General features: G+C 41.6%; 1 protein-coding gene across 2 annotated transcripts in view; it reads left to right on the forward strand.

The window, feature by feature from the left end:
* CSGALNACT1 (chondroitin sulfate N-acetylgalactosaminyltransferase 1) overlaps positions 1-22,793 on the forward strand; it is a 512,632-nt gene that overhangs the window by 220,390 nt on the left and 269,449 nt on the right. Inside the window, exons 1-2 of one of the 2 annotated variants that reach the window (XM_077476199.1) lie at positions 19,284-19,452; positions 19,858-19,926. The gene's annotated coding sequence lies outside the window, so the exon portion shown is untranslated. Of the gene's footprint in view, positions 1-19,283; positions 19,453-19,857; positions 19,927-22,793 lie in introns of those variants that run through there. The other variant, XM_077476198.1, reaches the window with a different exon arrangement.

Here is a 22,793-nt window from a genome sequence, read left to right on the forward strand (position 1 = left end):
CCTACAGACTAAAACTGAGATGCCATTAAAGTTCATGTGCGTGTAAAGGCCGGCATCCCAATACTTTTGACAATATAGTGTATATGCAATGAAGGATGACGCCAATCTTTCTATCTAGAGAAAAGTATAGGAAGCTGCAATTGCTGACCTCTCCTTTAAGAATGTTAGTTCTCTGTCTGTCATGCTGATTCTTTAGAGTCAACTCTGTCTAAACCCCTAAACAGGAACAGCAGGGCAAGCAAACAAGCAATGGCTGCAGCCTATACTTTTATTTTAACAGGCTCACTTTAAATATTGGTATGTGTGCATGTGTATTGGAGAGATATGCTTTTTTGCATAAGCATAAGAATGCTTCAAAGTTTGTAAAATGTTTTCATTATGTTTGTGTGCCTTTAATGTCTGGCTGGAACTGGAAAATTACAAAATTACAACACATTCTATTTTTCTTTATAACAAAGAACTGACTGAATGAATACCAACGTCTTGTGTTTATCTCTTTGGTGTGCAGTTTAATAAAGGTGTTTTCTGTATCTCCATTTTTCAAAGGGGTGTGACAGATTTTTGTTACAGCTAAATGATTAATGCCCTTAAAGAAAAAAACATATCTTGGGGATAGTATTTAAAGCCCATTTTTCAAAACAATTTGTAAATGTGACATGTTAAGACTGTAACTGTTATTTATGTTGCCTGCGCTACTGGGTGCAACTGTTTTCCCTAGTTACCATATGATAAGGGAGGGCTTTAACGCATTTCAGGTACTTACATGGACACATAAATCGGTTTGTGTAATCAGATATATGTAATATATTTAGAATATTAAATGTGTTGCAAGGGATCTTCCCGGGGTAGGGTGTGTTTGGACACAGTTCACAGCAGACTTGGAATTTATAAAGCAGATCTTGGCGTTTATTCGTGGTACAAACAGTCCAGCAAACAAAATATACAGCAACACCGTGCTTTCTAAGTACAACAAAAATAAAAGTCCTAGCCCGGCTGGGCGCTTACTAACAGGTTCTGCTCACCTATCTGACACTTACAAACACAGCGTCTTTCGCCTGGATATCGCAGGGTGAGTTTTAGCTCCAGCAGTGGCTGTGCTTACAGCTTCCTTCAACACACAGATTGTTCATTCCCTGGCTGAGAGCAATCACCTGCAGACCCTGCAGAGCCTTTAGCTTCCCAGGCTAATTAGGATCAAAGCTCACCTGATCCCAAACCCAGAACTGGATCGGGGGATGTGGAATGACAGGTCCCTCTACCAAACCTACCTGCCATTCCATATAAACCCAGGCCCGGCAAAATTAAATAACAACTCAGCAGCATATCGCTGCTGAGAAACTGATCCATCCTGGATTTACCATCTCACACTGTGTAGCAACCTAGGTGAGATGTACACCCCCTCGATCACTTCTCCAGTGACATGTCTACATATCCCCCCCCTCTTTTTCAGACCGGAGGGCTGAGCCTTTTGTCCCCACAGACAACTTACCCTTGACAATGCGTCAGCATTTGCCTGTAATTTCCCTGGCCTGTGTTCCGCAGTGAAATTAAAGTTTTGTAGGGAGAGAAACCATCTAGTCACTCTTGCATTTCTCTCCTTGTTTAACTTCATCCATGTTAGGGGGGCATGGTCTGTCACCAACTTGAATTTCCTGCCTAGCAAGTAATACTTTAACGATTCTAGGGCCCACTTTACTGCCAAACATTCTCGCTCCACAATGGCATAATTTTTCTCGGCCGGGGTTAGTTTTCTACTCAAGTACGTCACTGGATGCTCCTCACCATTCACTACTTGTGAGAGTACTGCACCTAAGCCTGTGTTAGAGGCATCTGTCTGGACCAGAAATTCTCGCCTGAAATCGGGGTAACTAAGACAGGTGGTTGGCACAAGGCAGACTTAAGGCTTTGGAAAGCCTTCTCGGCCTCTGGGGTCCACGTGACCATTGCTGTCTTTCCGCTCTTTGTCAAGTCAGTTAGTGGAGCAGCAACTGAGGCAAAGTTCGGCACAAATCTACGGTAATACCCCGTAATACCCAGGAAAGCTCTAACCTGTTTCCTTGTCAGGGGTCTAGGCCAATTCTGTATTGCCTCAATTTTATTTAGCTGTGGCTTAATCAACCCTCTCCCAATAATGTAGCCTAGATATTTGGCCTCTTCTAGGGCTAGAGCACACTTCTCGGCATTTATGGTCAACCCCGCATCACTTATGGCATCCAACACGGCCTGTACCTTACAGAGGTGACTTTCCCAATCAGGGCTAAAAATGACCACATCATCGAGGTAGGCAGCTGAGTAATCACGATGTGGTCGCAGAATCAAGTCCATCAACCTCTGGAAAGTTGCAGGCGCTCCATGTAACCCGAATGGCATCACTACATACTGGAATAGCCCATCAGGGGTGGAGAATGCAGTTTTCTCTTTAGCCTCACCAGAAAGTGGAATCTGCCAGTAGCCCTTTGTGAGATCGAGGGTGGTTATGTACCTGGCGTTACCCAACTTCTCAATCAACTCATCTACCCTGGGCATAGGATACGCATCGAACTTGGAGATCTCATTCAACTTTCTGAAATCGTTACAGAACCTCCAAGTTCCATTGGGCTTTGGGATTAGCACAATTGGGCTGGACCATTCACTCTGTGACACCTCAATTACCCCCAGAGCAAGCATACGTTTTACCTCGGCAGATACGGCTTCCCTACGTGCCTCGGGTATCCTATAGGGCTTAAGGTTTACTCTGCTTCTAGGCTCAGTTTCAATGTGATGATGGATGAGGTGTGTACGCCCTGGGAGGTCAGAGAACTTGTTTTTGTTTTTCTGTAAAAATTCCTGAGCCTCCTGTTTCTGTGACACTGATAGAGTATCACCTACCTTGACTGGAGGGATTGGTGGTGACAAATTATTAACAGTATTTGTCGCCACCAAGGATTCCCTGTCTTTCCAGGGCTTGATCAAGTTTATGTGATAAACTTGGAAAGGCTTCCTTCTACCTGGTTGGTGCACCTTGTAGTTCACCTCACTGACCTTTTCAACAATTTCATAGGGACCTTGCCACTTCGCCAAGAATTTACTCTCAACAGTGGGGACTAGTATAAGGACCCTATCGCCTGGGTTGAATGTCCTGATTCTTGCGGACCGGTTGTAAATTCTACTTTGGGCCTCTTGAGCCCTCTGGAGGTGTTCCCTTACCAGGGGCATTACAGTGGCTATACGGTCCTGCATTTGTGCTACATGCTCAATAACACTCTTGTATGGGGTGGACTCATTCTCCCATGTCTCTTTTGCAATGTCTAGTAGACCCCTAGGGTGATGACCATAGACCAACTCGAATGGTGAGAACCCTGTGGACGCTTGGGGCACCTCCCTAATAGCAAACATGAGGTAGGGTAATAAATGATCCCAGTCACGACCATCTTTTGCCACCACTTTCTTCAACATATGTTTCAAAGTTTTATTAAATCTCTCCACCAATCCGTCCGTCTGGGGGTGGTATACAGAGGTACGGATGTGTGAGATTTTAAATAGTCTGCATAATTCCTTCATTACTTTCGACATAAATGGCGTACCTTGGTCAGTTAGGATTTCTTTGGGGATCCCAGTCCTAGAGAACATATAAAACAACTCACGTGCAATTGTTTTAGATGCAGTGTTTCTTAAGGGTACAGCCTCAGGATAGCGGGTCGCATAATCCAGGACTACCAAAATATACTGGTGTCCTCTAGCTGACTTTACAATGGGACCCACTAAATCCATGGCAATACGCTCAAAAGGCACCTCTATAATAGGGAGCGAAACCAAAGGACTGCGAAAATGTGACACTGGGGCACTAACCTGACATGTGGGGCACGACTCACAGTATTTTTTAATGTCATCATATATGGCCGGCCAAAAAAACCTCTGGAGAACCCTCTCTCGCGTTTTGTCAGTCCCCAAGTGTCCCCCAAGAACATGGTTATGTGCCATGTCAAGCACCTGACGCCGGTACGGCTTAGGTACCAGAAGCTGTTCCACAATCTCATCCTTAACCTTATTGACTCTATAGAAAAGATCATTAGTCACCGAAAAATGTGGAAATCTTTTTTCAGCATCTGGTTCCTGAGGTACCCCGTTCATAACAGCAACCTGCTCTCTCGCATTTTTGAGAGTGGGGTCCTGTAATTGTGCAGCCCCAAAATTATCGCTAGACACCTCTAAGTCTAGTATATTTTGCTCAGTGGGAGGAGCCTCCTCCTCCCCAGCCAGGACCTGCAAAGGAAAACAATCATTTTCATCCTGTACACTTTTATCATTCACAGTGGACAAGGCAACCACCTTAGAGGTATCCTCACTCCTTTTGGGGATTTTTCTTTTTTCCCAGAGAGCCCAGAATAAAGGAAAATCGCACCCCAATATTACATTATGCATGAGGTTTTTAACCACACCCACTTCATATTGTACTGTGCCTTGTTCAGTCCCGACTTTAGCCAGCACTATAGGGTACACTTTTGTATCACCATGTATACACACAACGCTCATATGCTTTTTAGACTCTAAGTCCCCAGTCACCAGGCTAGCATGCACCAAGGTTACAAGGCTTCCTGAGTCCATTAACGCTTTAACAGGAAAGTCATTGATTGTGATGTTGCAGATTTGCGGTTCAGTCTCTAGTCCAGGAACTGCAGCACAAGATGGTTCCGCAAATAGCGACTGACGCCGGCTAGCGTCACATTCCATGGGTTCAGAGGTAAGAGGGCAATGGGCCGACACGTGTCCCGCCTCATGGCATCTCCAACACTGGATAGGGCCTGGTCTCTTTGGCAAGGAGTCCTTTTCAGAGCCCCTTAGCCACCCGGGACCATCACCAGTCTTTTGTCCCTGAGACACCACTTGAGCCCTTTTTCCTCCATCAGCACCCCTCCACACTCCCCCAATAGATGGAAGTCTCTTACCAGCTGACGGCACAGATCTGGCGCTCCGGGGAGGTGAAGATGCTGCAGGAACATCACGGAGGTAGTCCTCAGTCGCCTGGAACCTCTCCACAAGGTTGACAAGTTCGTTTGCATTCTTAGGATCACCTTGTCCCACCCAGCGTTGCAGGTCAGTAGGAAGTGCTCGGAGGTAGCGATCCATCACGACCTTCTCTAGGATTTGTGCAGGAGTAGAAGTGTCTGGCTCCAACCACTTTCTTGCCAAATGGATTAGGTCATACATCTGGGACCTCGCTGATTTGTCCAGACTGTAGCTCCAGTTGCGTACCCTCCGGGCACGGACTGCAGTAGTAACTCCTAGTCGGGCAAGTATCTCCTCTTTTAGCCGAGTATAGTCCTTAACCTCTTGCTCACTGAGGTCATAGTAGGCCTTTTGGGGTTCACCTGTTAAATAGGGCGCAATTACCTCTGCCCACTCAGCGGCTGGTAACTTCTCTCGCTCAGCCACGCGCTCAAATACTGTTAGAAAGGCCTCAACATCGTCCTCAGCAGTCATCTTTTGCAGCGCTTTCTGCACAGTCCTTCTCCCAAAAAAAATCTCTGGAGCGGCTCCCATCACTGTGGGTGGATTAGCAACCACAGGCGCCTCTCGAATTGCTATCAGGTGCTCGATAAGTTGTTGTTGTGCAGCCATGGACTGTTCATGTCGTTGCTGTTGTTGCAAACTCACTTGCATAAACTGCTTCAGCATCTCCTCCATGTTGCTGGACTGTTCTTGGAGTGTAGTTGCAGCTTTCACCCAAGACATAAGCAGCTGTAGCCAAGTCTGTCCACACCGTTGCCCCTAGCAACCGTGTTGCCCGCTACCTCCACCAATTGTAAGGGATCTTCCCGGGGTAGGGTGTGTTTGGACACAGTTCACAGCAGACTTGGAATTTATAAAGCAGATCTTGGCGTTTATTCGTGGTACAAACAGTCCAGCAAACAAAATATACAGCAACACCGTGCTTTCTAAGTACAACAAAAATAAAAGTCCTAGCCCGGCTGGGCGCTTACTAACAGGTTCTGCTCACCTATCTGACACTTACAAACACAGCGTCTTTCGCCTGGATATCGCAGGGTGAGTTTTAGCTCCAGCAGTGGCTGTGCTTACAGCTTCCTTCAACACACAGATTGTTCATTCCCTGGCTGAGAGCAATCACCTGCAGACCCTGCAGAGCCTTTAGCTTCCCAGGCTAATTAGGATCAAAGCTCACCTGATCCCAAACCCAGAACTGGATCGGGGGATGTGGAATGACAGGTCCCTCTACCAAACCTACCTGCCATTCCATATAAACCCAGGCCCGGCAAAATTAAATAACAACTCAGCAGCATATCGCTGCTGAGAAACTGATCCATCCTGGATTTACCATCTCACACTGTGTAGCAACCTAGGTGAGATGTACACCCCCTCGATCACTTCTCCAGTGACATGTCTACAGTGTCTTTTCATTACACTTTATACAAAACTATTCAGTGAGGCAATGATGATATGCAGAACACAATAATTCTATAGCAGCAAAACTGGTTTTAACCCGGCAAGAGAAAATGTAATTCTGATTTGTTACTAGGCGTTACTATACTCTGTGCCTTGCTCTTTTCTGCACCCATAGATATCTGGTCTACGAATCTGTTTTGAAAGATTTTTCTATAAAAATGCACACCTGGGTTGCCTACATAAGGCATCTGTATAGCCTTGGAAGAGAGTAAGAAGACATTGGGGGTTATTTACTAAAGGAAAATCCACTGAAAGTGCACTTGGAAGTGAAGTCGCTGTAGATCCGAGGGGGACATGCAAGGAAAAAAAAAAACAGCATTTTAGCTTGCACATGATTGGGTGATAAAATCAGCAGAGCTTCCCCTCATTTCAGATCTACCCCTGATGCCACGTACATGCGACCGGACGTTTTGACAGCAAAGGTCCGGCGGAACGTGTCCGTCGGACAATTCGATCATGTGTGGGCTCCATTGGACCTTTGCTTACCAAAAATCCGGCGGACTTAATAGAACATGTTTTAAATTTTCCCACCGGAACTCCGCCGGACTGAGAAATCCGTTTGTGTGTATGCTAGTCCAACGGACAAAAACCGATGCTAGGGCAGCTATTGGCTATGAACTTCCTTATTCTAGTCCGGTCGTACGTCATCGCGTTCGAATCCATCGGACTTTGGTGTGATTGTGTGTGGCCAAGTCCGTTCATTCGGAAAGTCCGTTGGAACTCTGCCGAAAGTCCGTCGGAAAGACCGTCGGACCTAGTCCATCGAAAAGTCTGGTCGTGTGTACGCGGCATTAGATTTACAGCGACTGCACTTCCAAGTGGATTTGCCTTTCGTAAATAACCCCCATTGCCAGCACTTGTTCATGTTAAGAAAAAAAATTGTAATCCAAAAAAATATCCAATATGAATGATCAATTCTTCCCTAAAGATCAGAATTTGAAGAAGTTTCAGATTGCCTATAGACAAAAACAAAAACAAAAAAAACACTAAGCCTGTGTCTATTGGCACCTTAAATAGGAAACTGGACAGATTGGCAGTTATAATAATGTGTCTGTAAGCATTTTAAATAGGAAAACTGGAAACTGACCAGATTGGGAGTTATAATCCTGTGTCTATAGGCATTTTAAATAGAAAAAACAGGAAATTGGCTAAATTGGTAATTACAATCCTGTATATAAACAAAGTGTAATGAGCTAACCATATTAGGTGAATTAAATACATTGATAGATTTTACAGTATCACTCCATGTGGATCTTTTTCCTTTTGATATGATCATTGTATATATTGCATATATAGAATAGTGAATTATTCTATCTGAAGGGATAAAGAGATCTCGCCTTGCCTGCAGTCGTTTACGTTTTCCATTGAGCTGGGAAAATGCTGCTGACCTCCTGTAGCCTAGAGGCCTGATTGTTTGGTAAGAGGCGTACTGTATGTTGGTGGAGGATAATATGACCGTTTGCATAATTTGCGGCACTGTCTGAAGTTGAAGTCTTCACAAATAAAGATCACAGATCTTTATCTTACATGGACTTTGATAATTTTTATATTGATTTATTACACACATGTCGCGTTTGCACAAATCTTGTTATATTGATCCGTTATTTTGTAAATAGTTAGCGGATTACACTGTGTTTATATATTTATTTTTGGTATCTGTTTGTGGGTATTGTGTGTACTACTCCTAGTAGCTAGCACAGAGATCATGTGGTTTATTTATAATCCTGTGTCTATAGGCATAAATGGGAAACCAAGAAATTGACAAAATTGGCAGTTATAATCCTTAGTCTATAGGCATTTTAAATAGGAAACTGGCCAGATTGACAGGTAAAGTCCTGAGTCTCTAGGAATGGGAAATGGGAAACTGGGCATTTTAGCAATTGCAGTATAATCTTGTGTCTAAGGCCATTTTAAATAGGAAAACCCATAAGACTGACAGTTATACTTCCATATCTATAGGCATTTTAAATAGGAAACTGACCAGATTGGTAGTTAAATCCTGTGTCCATTGTCATTTTAAATAGGAAACTGACCAGATTGGTAGTTAAATCCTGTGTCCATTGGCATTTTAAATAGGAAACTGACCAGATTGGTAGTTAAAGGGGTTGTAAGGGTTAGTTTTTTGTTTTTTTTAAATAACAAACATGTTATACTTACCTCCACTGTGCAGTTTGTTTTGCACAGAGTGGCCCCGATCTTCCTGTTCTGTGGTCCCCCAGCAAAGCTCTATCCCGACGGGGTTAGCTTGCGGGCCCGCTCCCTGTCATACATGCTGCATCCATAGACACAGAGTGTATGACTCGGTCCCGCCACCCGCTGGCCACGTCATTGGTTGTTATTGACAGCAGCGCGAGCCTGTGGCTGCACTGCTATCAATCTATCCTATCTATCCAATCAACAGCCAGATTCCATGGAGAAGAGGATGTTGGGGGACGCGTACAGCGGGTGAACAGGCTCAGGTAAGTAAACTGGGGGGCTGAGGGGGTGTCATTGGCAGGCGTTTTTCACCTTAATGCATAGGATGCATTAACCGCCTGCCGACGGCCTCACGACGATATACGTTGGCAGAAGGGCTCATACAGGCAGAATCACGTATCTGTATGTTGCCCTTTAAGAGGCGGCCAGAGAGTGCGTGCGCGCCACCGGAGGCAAGCACCGTGAGTCGGGTTGTGGGTCCCGCGGACTTGATCTGTGCGGGGACACCTGCAGTCGTCTCACGGGGAGGAAGAACAGGGAAATGCTAATGTAAACAAGCATCTCCCGTTCTGCCTAGTGACAGTGTCACTGATCTCTTCTCCATGTGATCGGAGCAGAGATCAGTCATGTGTCACACACAGGCACGCCCCCCACAGTTATAAACACGCCCCTAGGACACACTTAACCCCCTATACTGCCACCTAGTGTTTAACCCCTTCACTGCCAATGTCATTTACACAGGAATCAGTGCATTTGTATAGCACTGATTGCTGTATAAATGACAATGGTCCCAAAAATGTGTCAAAAATGTCCCATGTGTCCGCCATAATGTCGCAGTCACGATAAAAATGGCTGATCGCCGCCATTTAAAAAAAATTATTAATAAAAATGCCATAAAACTATCCCCTATTTTGTAAACGCTATAACTTTTGTGCAAACCAATCAATAATCGCTTATTGCGATTTTTTTATACTAAAAATATGCAGAATAATACGTATTGGCCTAAACTGAGGAAAAAAATAGTTTTTTTTATATTTTTGGGGGATATTTATTATAGCAAAAAGTAAAAAAGAATGTGCTTTTTTCAAAAAATGACGTCAATTTTGTTTGGGAGCCATGTCCGCGCAATTGTCAGTTAAAGCGACGTAATGCCGAATCGCAAAAAGTGCTCTGGTCAGGAAGGGGGTAAATTCTTCCGGGGTTGAAGTGGTTAAGGTGAAAAAACCCAAACCGTTACAACCCCTATAAAATCCTGTGTCCATTGGCATTTTAAATAGTAAACCAGGAAACTTGACAGATTGGCAGTTATAATCCTGAGTCAGTAGGCATTTTAAGTAGGAAACTGGCTAGATTGGCATGTACAGTATAATCTTGTGTCTACGGCCATTTTAAATAGGAAAGTAGGAAACTGGTTACATTTGCAGAGTAATAATCCTGTGCCCATAGGCATTTTAAATAGGCAACCAGGAAACATGTCCGATTGGCAGTTATACTTCCATGTCTATAGGCATTTTAAATAGGAAGCGGACCAGATCGGTAGTTAAAATTCTGTGTCCATTGGCATTTTAAATAGGAAACCTGACAGATAGGCAGTTATAATCCTGTGTCTCTATGATCAGGAAAAGCTCCAACACTTTCAGATAGTGTCAGAGCTTGCCATTAAGCCCCGTTTCCACACATTCTTATTTGCTTATCATTATGATAGGCTGCATCACTGGCCAATAGGGATGTGTGTAAGAGAGGGGCAGGCAAGCTTCAGTATAAATAAAGCTTTTTCCAATTAAATCGGCAAGTTCTGGCAAAACAGTATATGCTAAAAGATGCTTCAGGTATAGCGACGCAGTGCCGAATCGCAAAAAGTGGTCTGGTCTTAAGCCAGCAAAATGGTCCGGTCTGAAAGTGGTTAATGAAGCCAAACCTATAAAAAACCTTGCTATGGATAAGCAACATTGCAATACTTAATTAAATACAGTGCAATACTGAAGACCCAGACATACGAAACACTTTAATATTGTTGTTAATTGGTTACATCATTTATATTGATGTCACCTAGGCAATCCAGGCTAAGCTTGTGATGAAAAAAAAAAATCTATGTCAAAACTAGAAAGCTTTATTGACCAAATGGATGCTCAAAAATGTTGGATTCATACTTGACTTTTACAGGAAAAATTAGGTTTCAAATAAGCCTCAGCTGCCAATATCTTGGGATATACCGATAGCATTTACATGAAGTTAAACCTTTCCCTATGCATTTTCATCATTGGCTCTGTGTTCCCATATCAGACTACCCAAGGGCAAAAGCGAGCTAACGGACTGTTGAGGTACATGTAAAGATATAGATAACAACACAAATAAAATACAATCAAAGTTTATTTAAACAATAAAAACAATTCTCAACAATTAAGTTTGTACAAATGGTGACGTATTTCGACTAGTTTCGCTCTAGATGAGCTTCTTCAGGAAAAAACATATGTCTATGAAAAAACACAATTACAGTGCATCAAGTAAAAGTTTGTTAACTTGTAAGAACCATATAACAATATATAATGGGAAGGATAAAAATCACATAGACTGTGGCTCTTACCCCCAGCGGTGTACCAACACAATGCTTAAAGAACCCCAGGAGAGTCTCCCCCGGGACTGGGGGAGGCATTGAGGATAGACAGAGCAGCATCTAAATAAAAAAGGGGTGTATGATAATTGTGTGTTAAAAAGGCCTAATCCTAACATGCTTAAATGGAACAATTAATAAGGTCTTACAGTCTATATATCCACCGGATTGCCCTAGGTATATACACTCCAAAATAAAGTGACATGTGCGCATGCAGTGCAATCACACAGTGATATAAGAATATAAAGTGATATGCCCGAAGGGGCCAAGGGAGAAAGGGAGAAAGAGAAGGACTGGGGAGATGAAAGGGGGAAAGAGAGGAAGGAAAAGGGTGGGCAAAGAGAGAGGAGGGTCTCGGAAAGAGAAGGAGAAGACAGTGGGGGAACAAACCAAGGTGAAGAAGAGAAGGCCAGTGAAGGGGAAACCACACCCCAAGTGAGAAGAAGGGGGAGGAAGGATGAGGGGTGCATGGGAAGGGGAGCATGGGGTGCATGGGAAAGGGGGAGGGGGGAAGAGGAAAGGGAAGGGGGGCAGGAGGAAAGGGGAAAACTACAGAAACCCCAAAAAGGGAAAGGAAAGGGGGAAGGGGAAAGGAAAAGGAAGGGTGGGGAAAGAAAGGGGGGAAAGGAAAAGGTCAGGGTGCAAACAAGCTTGAACAGCCAGTTGAAAAGAAAAAGGGAGGGGGGAGGGGAGGAAAAAGAACAGAAGAGTAGAAATAAAGGGAAAACGTGCAAGGCCAAGTGAAGCAAATATAGATGAGGTGAAGGGCTAGGCAGCCGAAGCTGCATACAGTGAAGGGAGGCTAAGTGTGAAGGGAAGTGATGAGGGTGATGGCAAGGTGCTCTTACAGCCCTTGGGTAGTCTGATATGGGTACCAGGCTCCCTACCTTCTTTTCTGTTTAATTTTGGATGATGGTACATTTTCATTCTCTTTTAATTTAATTCATTTTTCAATTTATTTTCTATATATTGGCTCTGTGTTATAGTATGTCCCAACCATTGTCATTGTCATTTTAGCTTAACAGCTCTGTCTGCATGTAAATGTGGTTTAAAATATAAAGGTACATAAAAGAAAAAAAAAGCACCAAAAATGTACTTAATACTGTCATAAATGGTCCATCACATATACAGTATTTCATTGTTGAAAGTGCTATGGTTAAGGGATTAAAGTATTAAAATAGTTTCTTCAGTCAAATTATAATAAACCAATATATTTAACGAGAATGTTTAAACAAATCATTGTATTAATTACAGTAGGTATTGTCATGTCCTTTTAAGTAAAAGGGATATTCATTATTCATTTTTAAACTCTGCATTTAAAATTGGCTTGGGGGAGAGCATTCCTTTAAACAGTTGTTGGCAGTAATAGCAAGTGTCTGCAAAAAGAAACAAAAATTGGGTGAAATTACTTTATGATAAGCCTGCAGTGTTATATTTGCTTTATGCCATATGATGTTGTTTGCATTATATGTATGAGGCTTGATACTTGCTGTAAAATTAATTGGATTTTGTTGTATTCCATGCATTAAATGTCCTAATGTAAACCCATCTTATTTTGAAAATAAGAATGTTTTGAGAGATCATTATCACCATAGTGAAATTGATTTTGTTCATTGACTAGCATTGTTTTGTAGGCTGTATTAGCTACTTCGCCTTGCAAAAAATATATAATCATCATTTGTATCTTTGCATGGGGTTGACGATGCCGAAGTTTGATAAGAATACCTAAACAGCCTTAACACTCCAATGTCAACTAAGACAAGGCCATAAATGATTAATTTTCTTGCGTTCAACAAATTTGAGGTGGATGGGGGAATCCCTCTCATGGGGCTATTGTATCCTAACAGCGCGGAGAGTTCCTATACCTGGTGGTGCTGATAGTAGGGAAATTTTTCAACAAGCTAGTTGCACAGAAGTTGATCAAGAGATTGATTTTTGTACAACCAGCCTGCCCATGGATAGAATTTCAGTACCTGCTGAGCCAAGTGAATTTAGATCTATTTATGGACATCTTAAACATTGAAAGTTTGACTCTAGTCAAAACCTTTTTTTAGTGTTCTCTGATGATCACTTTCCCTAGGAGAGAAGGTGAGGGGGGTCTCCCAAACAGGGTTGCAGAAAGTAATACAAGCTGACATTGTTTAAAGAAAAGAAAATATCTTTGCCTGGACTTAAAGCGGAGCTCCACCCAAAAGGGGAAGTTCCACTTTAAGCTCCCCCCAAGCCACATTTGGCATGTCTTTTTTTGGGGGGGAGCAGGTACCTAGTTTTACAGGTACCTGCTCCCACTTCTGCTCGGACCACCTAGGCTGAAGTTCTCCTCTCCCCCTCCCTCCCTGCAATCTTCTGGGACACATCCCAGAAGATTGCCCGACTATTGAGGAGGCATGCACAGTGCGCACCCAGCTGTGAAGCCGCAAGCTGAATGAATGGAAGCAAGCAAACATCCCCTGCTGCACCGCTGCGTGCCCCTGATCCGTCATCAGTGACCTGTGATTGCTGTCTGTGTCCTGACCACAGCCAGCTCAGCCTCTCTGCCCATACATGATTCCTAATCCTGTGTCCCCTAACCCCGCCCCCCAGTCATAGAGGCCGCTCTCTCCTGTATTTGGTGTATAAAGACTGATCTGTCCATGTACCGAGGGGTCGGGCCCCCTCTGGTAGGCTGCATTGATGGGCACTGGTGAGGCTGCATTGACTGGCACTGGTAGGCTGCATTAATGGGCACTGGTGGGGCTGCATTTGATGGGCGTTTCATTAAAAAGGTAGAGTATACATGGGCAGGGCAAAGGGGGTGAAGTCGGGGCTGGGGCCAAGGGAGGCGGCAAAATGAGGTTTTGCCTAGGGTGTCAAAATCCTTGCACCAGCCTGCCTGTCATATTACATAACACTTCCTGAAATTCCTGATTATTCACCATCAGTCTTCTTCCCACGTGAGCATGGATGGTCATTTAAAAACACAGAACACATATGACTTTCCTGTTTGAATTTTTTATTTTTTTTTATATATTAAACTTGTGAAAAAAGTGCTAGGAAAAGGGTAGACTGGGGCATGGTATGTCACATTTGGTATCTTATGTTTACCCTTGTCTACCTGTAAAAGTCTGGCTGTGTTGATAGATATTTTAGACTCTCCTCTATTCTTTCAACTTCTGTATAAATGAAGACAGGTTTTGCCCTCAAATGGCCCTACTTGTCCAGCATATATTCAAAGCATTAGCTGGTATTGCATATTGGTTTTAGTGGGTTAGCATACTTTATCTTTGATAGAATCTTTAATTAACTTTTTCACTTGAGATTGATTTTGGGATCATGCAAGTGGGACAGAATAAAAATGTGTTTTACTGAGATTGCCTCCTCTGGAATGCCTAAGTATTATAATGCCTTAGGATACCAGTATGCTTACACAACATTAATGTATAAATGTCACATTTGCATTCTTTTTATCTTAACTTATTTTAATTTGCTTTGCCTACAATATATTGCTAATTTGATATGGTAATCTCTCAAAACAAGTAGAGAAAAAGCATATGCTTATTTGTACTAAGCAATGTTTTTTTTTAAATAGTTTTTAATCATAATCAAAAGTTTTAATGTTGAATGGCCAGTGCTTAAAGTGGAGTTCCACCCATTTAAAAGTCAGCAGCTACAAAAAGTGTATCTGCTGACTTTTAATAAACAGACAGTCACCTGTCCCATGGTCCAGCGATGCGGCCACCCGAAGCCTCGCTTCTCTCCCCCTCCTCTCTGCGGCACCGGCATTGCAAGTGTGGGCGCCTGGCTGTGTCTTCACAGTGTCTGCACAGCTAGGCATGCACTGCGCATGTGCGGGCCGCGCTGCATGCTGTGAATGGCCAGGCAATCTTCTGGGACCTGTGAGGTGTCACAGAGGAGTGCAGGGAGGGAGGGGGCAGAGGTGAACTTCCTCTCGGCGCTGCAGCGCCAGGAGAGGACGGGGGAGCTGGGTACCTGTGAAAACTAGGTACCCGTTCCCACCCCCCAAACAAAATTACATGCAAAATGGGGCATGTCAGGGGGTCACAAGTACTTAAAGCGCAAGTTCCATTTTTGGGTGGAGCTCTACTGTAAAATGACTTGTCCTCACCACTATGCCAAAATGCCAAGCGAGCATGAAGTTGCCCTGTTTGCTGTCCCTTCCCAAACATTCCTATTGGGCTGTTTCACTGGTCAGTGGAATAAGGCAGAATGGGGCAGGCAAGCATTGACACTACCTGGACGTCCAAGAACTTTGCTTGATCAGAACAGCCTATGATACTGCTCATGCACACAAGAAAAAATGATTTGCATTAACCTTTAGGCTGCTTTCCCACCGAGGCGCCAGAGGTAAAGCACCGCTATTTTTAGCGACACTTTACTGTAGTTTTTCCGGAGGTTTTTGGCCGCTGGCGGGATGCTTTTCACCCCCACTAGGACCTGAAAAAGGGTTAAAATCACCTGCAAAGTGCCGCTGCAGTGGGGCTTTGCCGGCGGTTCAAGCCTCAATTGCTGCAAAATAACGAAAGACTAGGCAGGACCCTGCTCCAAAATAATAGTCAGAGCTCACAGAAAATGCCTGTGATACCAAACAGATTTCAAATACAAATGAAAACATTACGCTTTGCTACAGAGCCATCTTATAAAGCAAATGGCAAGCAACTGGCTGGTGAACACAAAATAAGAAATTAAACAGGCATTATAAGTTTACCTGCGCATACATTTCTTCCCTTCTTATACCCTTAACTGGCTTGGGAGCTTGCACAGGCACTGGCTTGGGAGTAATACACAGTATACACTAGAGATGTAAATTTCAGGAAACTTTGAAACCATGGGGAAAAAAATCTGGAAAAAATGTACATTTTCTGAAAATTTTTAATAAAAATCAGTGTGGTGTACATTTACAAATTGAAAGTCATTTTGTTACACTAGGAAGGTGAAATGCAGTGTATATAAAGATATTACACTTGAAATAAAAGCACAGCTTTTTCAGTAAATTTAAACATGCTTTTTAAAATGTTATTATTTCATGCAAATGGAATAACAAGGACTGTTTTTGTAAGAACATCTCACCTATACATGAGAACAGGTCACCACCCCCTATTTAAAAGCTTCCTGCCAATATGCACTTTCAGGTATTGACAATGCTGATCCAGAATCATATATTGCTCTTGTAGGAGCTTGATGAATGTTCTCCTGATTTTCGGGTGTCATTTTAGCTATAAATGAATGTGTATTTTTGGGAGGCTGTGATTTGTAACACTTCCTTACCCGAAGATGTCGCTGGTGAAGAAATATGTTGTGATGATCCAGAAGCCTTTAAATGAAGAAATTAAACGAAACGAATTCCGGAACTAAATTTGTTTTGTATTTTTTATTGTATTATTAGCATTGTTTAATGCCCCCTTCAATTCCCAGACAATTCGGATCTGATATGGATTTTAAAGGGAATCCCACGCCAAAGTGAAAAAAATTAATTATGAGGGTTCCCCCAAAAATCCATACCAGATCCTTGGGTTTGGTATGGATTTTAGGGGAACCCTATGCCAAAATTAAGAAAAAAAGTAGTGTGGGGTCCTCCCCAAAATCCATACCCTTATGCGAGCATGCAGCCAGGCAGGCCAGGAAAAGGGGGGGGGACCAGCGAGCGCCTCCCCCCCTTTCTGAACCATACCAGGCCACATGCCCTCAACATGATCCGGTGCTTTATGGCAGGGGGCTCACCCCTAAAGCACCTTGTCCCCACAACTTTGCCCCAGTAGTTGTGGGGGTCAGCGGGTGGGGGGGTTTATTGGAATCTGGAAGCCCCCTTTAACAAGGGGGCCCCCCAGATCCTGGTCACCCATGTGAATAAGTATGCGGTACATGATAATGCCCCAACTCATTCAAAAGAAAATGCTCAAAGAGTTATTAAAAACACAAAAAACTTAAATTAGTACAGCGCTACTGTAAACTCCCCTTATTACCATATATAATGCAACTCATATAAATAGGTTAAATCCAACATATAAAAAATTCCCTGATGTGTAAAAATACATACAATGAAAGTGCAATGTGTCCATAAACTAATTTAGTATGATAAAGTGCAAATAGTCCATAGTTCTGCTCCAAAGAGCCAATTATAAATCCAAACAAAAAATAATCTCATCCAAGTGTTGAGCCACCGTGATGTGAATGAAATAAATCCATAAAGTGCATGTGTCAATCCTCCACCTGTGAGATCTAAAAGCTCACCTCACATTATGACCCCTGTTTCACCAGTGGATCATAATCAGCTGTTCCCCTCTGGGGATAATGTTACGTCTCTGCAGCGATCTGTCTCCCCGTATCTCCAATATTCTCCTGTTAGCTCTCGGTCACAGGAACATATAGAATATGGCGATTCCAAATGAAAAACTAGACAAAAAAAGTAGTGCTCTCTGCATGAATTTTAATCCCAAAAACAAGAAAAAGTTATACACTCACATGAATGAGTACTGCTATCAGTAAAACACTTCTGAGATGGTCCCCTAAACGCGTATCGTTCCTGGGCATGGACTTTCTCAGTAGGGGTCCCCTTCTCACTGAACTGCAACAATTCTTAACATTTGTATCATGTTTTTTTTCTGGATTTTTGGTTGATATTCTATCTCTATCAATTAAAATATAACTATGATAACAATTATAGACCATTTCTTTGTAAGTGGGAAAATTTACAAAATCTGCAGGGGATCAAATAATTATTTCCCCCACTGTAGGTAAATATGGACATCTTTTCTTTTACAGGATAGTTAGAATGGGGGTGGGAGTAGGTTTAGCCTTAGAATTTGACTGGAATTGCACTTTAACTTTTGGTAAACGTTTTAATTGGGACAGAATGTTAGAGTGAATCACCCAAAAAAAAAGACACAGACAATAATAAAATCTTGTCCAAGGTTCTAACCCATCCCCACTCTATCAAAGAACTGTCTGTACGAATTTAAAGATGAATCTCGGCCCACCTGCATCCACAGAGCTTGGTTTTCAGGTTCATATAAGTTACAGAAGGCAAATTGAAATAAAAATGTTTTAATTTAGGCAGGACTTTAAAATATTTAAAATAGTTATCAGGGTAATTTTGAACAGACTCTAACAAGACCCTAATCACCTACATAAGACATTATTTTTTTCCTGGCTGAGAAATCGTTTTCTATTTGGTCATCCTAAAGTGGCCTCTCAGTCAACATGATTGTATGTCACTTTAATGTGCCTGAAGCATTATTTGTGGGCCTGTATGGTTGGAGTATAGGAACATTGTGCTAAAAAAACATCTACAGTAACAAAGTCCCTGTAATTAATGTTGTCTCTTTGCTATGCAAATAATTCTCTATTATTGCAAATTAATCCTGAAATTAGCTAAAAAATCCCATGGAATCTGATTTGATAGACTTGTGTCTTTTTTCAACCTTACTAACTATGTAACCGACTATTTGGTTGTTATGGACATTGCAGACACTTGACTTTTCCTTCACTTCGTAAGCTATCCTCAATGTATATTCAAGGAAGTAATTGCTCCTGAACAGCATGTATAGGTCTCTCTTCCTTCAATAGAACAGTCTGCAGGGCACGCTTAGATGAATGTAAGCAACGGTCTCACAAGTAAAACACAGTGAAGGACTTTGTGGAATGTGTTTTGAGGCTAAGGTTTTAGAGGTTAAGCAACCATGGAGCAAAGTTGTGTACTGAGCTCAATACTCTATGAAAAGTTTATTTTCTAAGGGGATTTAAAATAGTTACACAAGGGTTGTTATTGTGTGCAATGTGGATTTGAACCACCAAGGTAAAAACAATCAATGAGCCTTTCTGCTCATCTGTCTTTGCAGAAGAAGGCTTGTCTGAAATTAGTTTCCCCTCTACCCCTAGTCATTCCCGTACATGAATGCACTTTTTTGTGCTTGTTTGCCTGTGAATAGCATCTGTTTAGACAAGAGGAGAAATTGCCTCTTGAAGCTGTAGAGCTCAGCTGCTATGTAAGAGATGCGGGATAGACTCCAGCTAGCCCTTAGAGATGATGCAGCCACTACACTGGAATGCTGTCTCCAGCCCATTTAATATCTCACTGTTCAGTGTTAAGTCCTCACACTGGGCTCTTTGACGCAACACAAGGCTACTTTTTTTCCCCTTCTTCTCAGATGTGTCCAGTGATTTCAGGGTGCGAGGATTTCAGATTCCCCTCAGGGAATCGAGACAAGGTCTTTTTATGACTATTATTATTGTAAACTTAAAGCGGCCTCTATCAATTTGCTACTGCGTGCACTCGCTTGCTGTCAGAGTGCCATAGAAATGAACAGAAAGCTTTCACAGCAAATTCACTCCGCTGTACCTGCAGTACAACCTCTTCATAAAGTGTTACTTTAGCAACTAGTTTTATCATCTGGACTTGACTGAAGCTAACACTAAAAATTTTGCATTTTATTTCTTATGTTTAAATCATTCAAAATTGGATGGTCTATACTTTTTTTTTTATTTATTCTCCTTTTGCTGAGTATAACAGGAAATAGCAAGGCTAGTCACTCATTTTTGCCTTTTATCTCTGAGATTATAAAACATCATTTCAAGGATTTGATTTTTATGTCAATTTTTTGTTTTTTTGTCAGATTTTATATGGAAAATATATCATGGATATGGAACTGAATATGTCCGTACTTTGACTTCAGGAATACAAGGTATGTTGTACTATTTCTTGCAATTAATATAACCATGAAGGCTGAATGGTGGCTTTTGTGATGTAAGCTTTTTTTTTTTTTTTTCTGTGCTTTGCATATTTTTGCTAATATTTCTTCCGATTACCTAACGTACAGATGTCAATAGCAGAAACGTTTATTTTTCCAGATGTTCTTGGCTTATTATCCATTAAAAATGTGGACATCCCTTGTATGGACGTAGTGTGTGGCCTCATATATATAAAAGTAATTCACCTTGTCAGATGTATATCCAGAGAATTTTTAATTTTTAGTTTTGTGGTATGTGAGTTTACGGAATGTACATTTCACATATTGGTAGAAGGTGTTCATGATAACTAAGCTGCTTTTATAGAAAATTTTTTTTTTATTTCCTTGATCTTTCTTTCATGCTCCTTGGAGCCATATGGAACTATACTGTCATATTTCACTTGCAGCACTGTGAGACTGTTTTACTAAAGTGTAAAGGAAGGTGATGGTGAAAAGTATTGAGGTTTACCTGTGTTCAAACATCCAATCATGTAGGAGAAGGTCTATTTTTTAAACTTTTCTTGCATATAATTGGATTTTTCAAGTGAACACAGGCTCCCTTTTAACTTTCAGCACTTCATCTAGCATAACACCTTATTAAATCAGGCAATGTATGTGACATTTGCTATTGGAGCTAGTACATGATCTTGTGTTTTCTGAGTGTTGCTGCATGAAAAATGACAGGCTTAGTTATGCTTAGTTAGGCATGGAACTATGCCTCCCACTGTTGGTTGGAGGTGTGAGCAAGACTGCTTTATCTATGCTCAGATATATGAAGTAGGTATTTACTTTTTATTTAAAGGGGGGTCACCTCATTAACACTGGCACTGTTTTTTTTCTAGTACAAAAAAGATTATGATTTGCGGTTGAGGTTGATTTACTAAGGGCAAATAAGCTACAGGCATACCCCACTTTTAAGTACACAATGTGGTTTATTTACTAAAGCTGGAAAGTGCAAAATCAGGCTCACTTCTGCATAGGAACCAATGAGCTTCTAACCCCAGCTTGTTCAATTAAGCTTTGGTAATAAAACCTGGAAGCTCATTGGTTTCCATGCAGAAGTGAGCCTGATTTTGCACTTTACAGCTTTAGTAAATAAACCCCATTGTGTACTTAAAAGTGGGGTATGCCTGTATTCAATTTGCAAGGACATTTTCCTTGTAGTTTGGTGAATGTGTTGACAATTACCTTTGCAAAGAACACCTTATCATATGCAAGGAAATTAAAAAAAAAAAACTGTGTTTTTACTTGCACATGATTGGATGATGAAAGTCAGCAGAGCTTTAACTCATTCATTAAGCTAGGGGAAAAATCCTCTTGCAAAGTAAAAAGTCCCCTGCAAGGTGAACAGCCTATTTGCCTTTAGTAAATTAACCCCTTGGTGTCCAACAGTCAGTTACCAGAAAATATGCAATAAATACCAAATTCTTTAACACAAAACAGCACAACACGTGTAAAGAAACACTGCACAGTCTCAGAGTATCCCAGACTATTTACATCTATGTAGAAAAAAGTCAAGTGATTTCAGGCTCACAGTGATTTCTTTCTCAAATCCTTTATTGTGTAAGCAAAACTAGTGCGCAAATCAAACAATGACTGGCTCATGCTTGAAAGATGCTGTGTTCTCCAGTGATTGATTGCTAGATAGCCATGTTCCTTCCTGCCACATTCAATCGGCCCCTGTGATTATTTAACATAAGAGACCTGTACAAATGGATTCTGTGTATTACATTGCATTTAACAAGATGAACAGTCTGTACATTCTAAAGAAGGTGTACAGTGCAGACAAGGAAATGGCCAAATGGCCATTTGTGTTTTTTCTTTTTTTACATTTTCTTTCGATTGCTTCTATAAAGAAAATAACCTCATTGTATTTCAAAGAAAATCGTAAAAAAAAAAAATGAAAACACTCATAGATGCATATTTAATGCAATGCATCTGACAGGTGAATCTTTAAGGGGCATGTGTTTTAAATAACAATGATTAATTCACTAACAGTCACAAAATGTAGGGTCTTTGCCATAAATTATGTCTACCAGGTGTGTAAAAATGTTCCTTCTTTGCTGTAGCCCCTACAACATTTTTGGGAAAATGAAAGAGTACATTTTGCAACATGAGAAAGTACTATATACTTATTTGATTGTAATTGGAATGTAGTTTATGGGATTTTTTTTGTGTTCTAAATCTGTCTCCAGACTTTTGTTTCTAAAGTGAGGACTAGTTCCACTTTCTACTTTTAGGTATAGGATGGGGCTAGTGGGAATAAAAGAGTGAAAATACATAAGGAGGAAATCAAAGCTGGAGTATGTGGGTTTTCCCAACAGGTAACAGTAAGCTCGTAAGATGCACAGGATTGCTTGAAGTTGGGTGATTTGACTGTATGTTTGAAGTTCATTTTCATTTGAAAATATGGGAAGAATCCCCATCCAATTTTTTCATTCTTTCTTGAAGAACGCAAAATATTTCACTCTTTTTGGTTGAAGAATTTGCAAAGACAAGTTACGGTTAAAGAAAAGCTCCAGACACATACATTTTTATCAATTCTAAATGTGTAAAAAATTACCTGGCTCATGTGTAGTAAAGTTCCAGCTATCTGCTCTGTACTGTAAAATCAACTGTTGGATTTATACTGTAACGTTACAGCTATTACTAGATTTCCAGTGCACGCCGGGTATGAGAGCTGTGGCTGATAGTATTCCTTAGCTTTCCCTCTTCTCCTTGTCCTTAAACAGAATAGCTCATATGCTGTGAACTATTCACAAAATATAACCGATCTGTAAATGAACAAGAAGAGGAGGGGCGAATAAACAATCATTTCTGTG

This window comes from Lithobates pipiens, unplaced genomic scaffold (genome assembly GCF_037356315.1).
Source record: "Lithobates pipiens isolate NorthernLeopardFrog02 unplaced genomic scaffold, aLitPip1_a1.2 Scaffold_13, whole genome shotgun sequence".
Taxonomy (NCBI): Eukaryota; Metazoa; Chordata; class Amphibia; order Anura; family Ranidae; genus Lithobates; species Lithobates pipiens.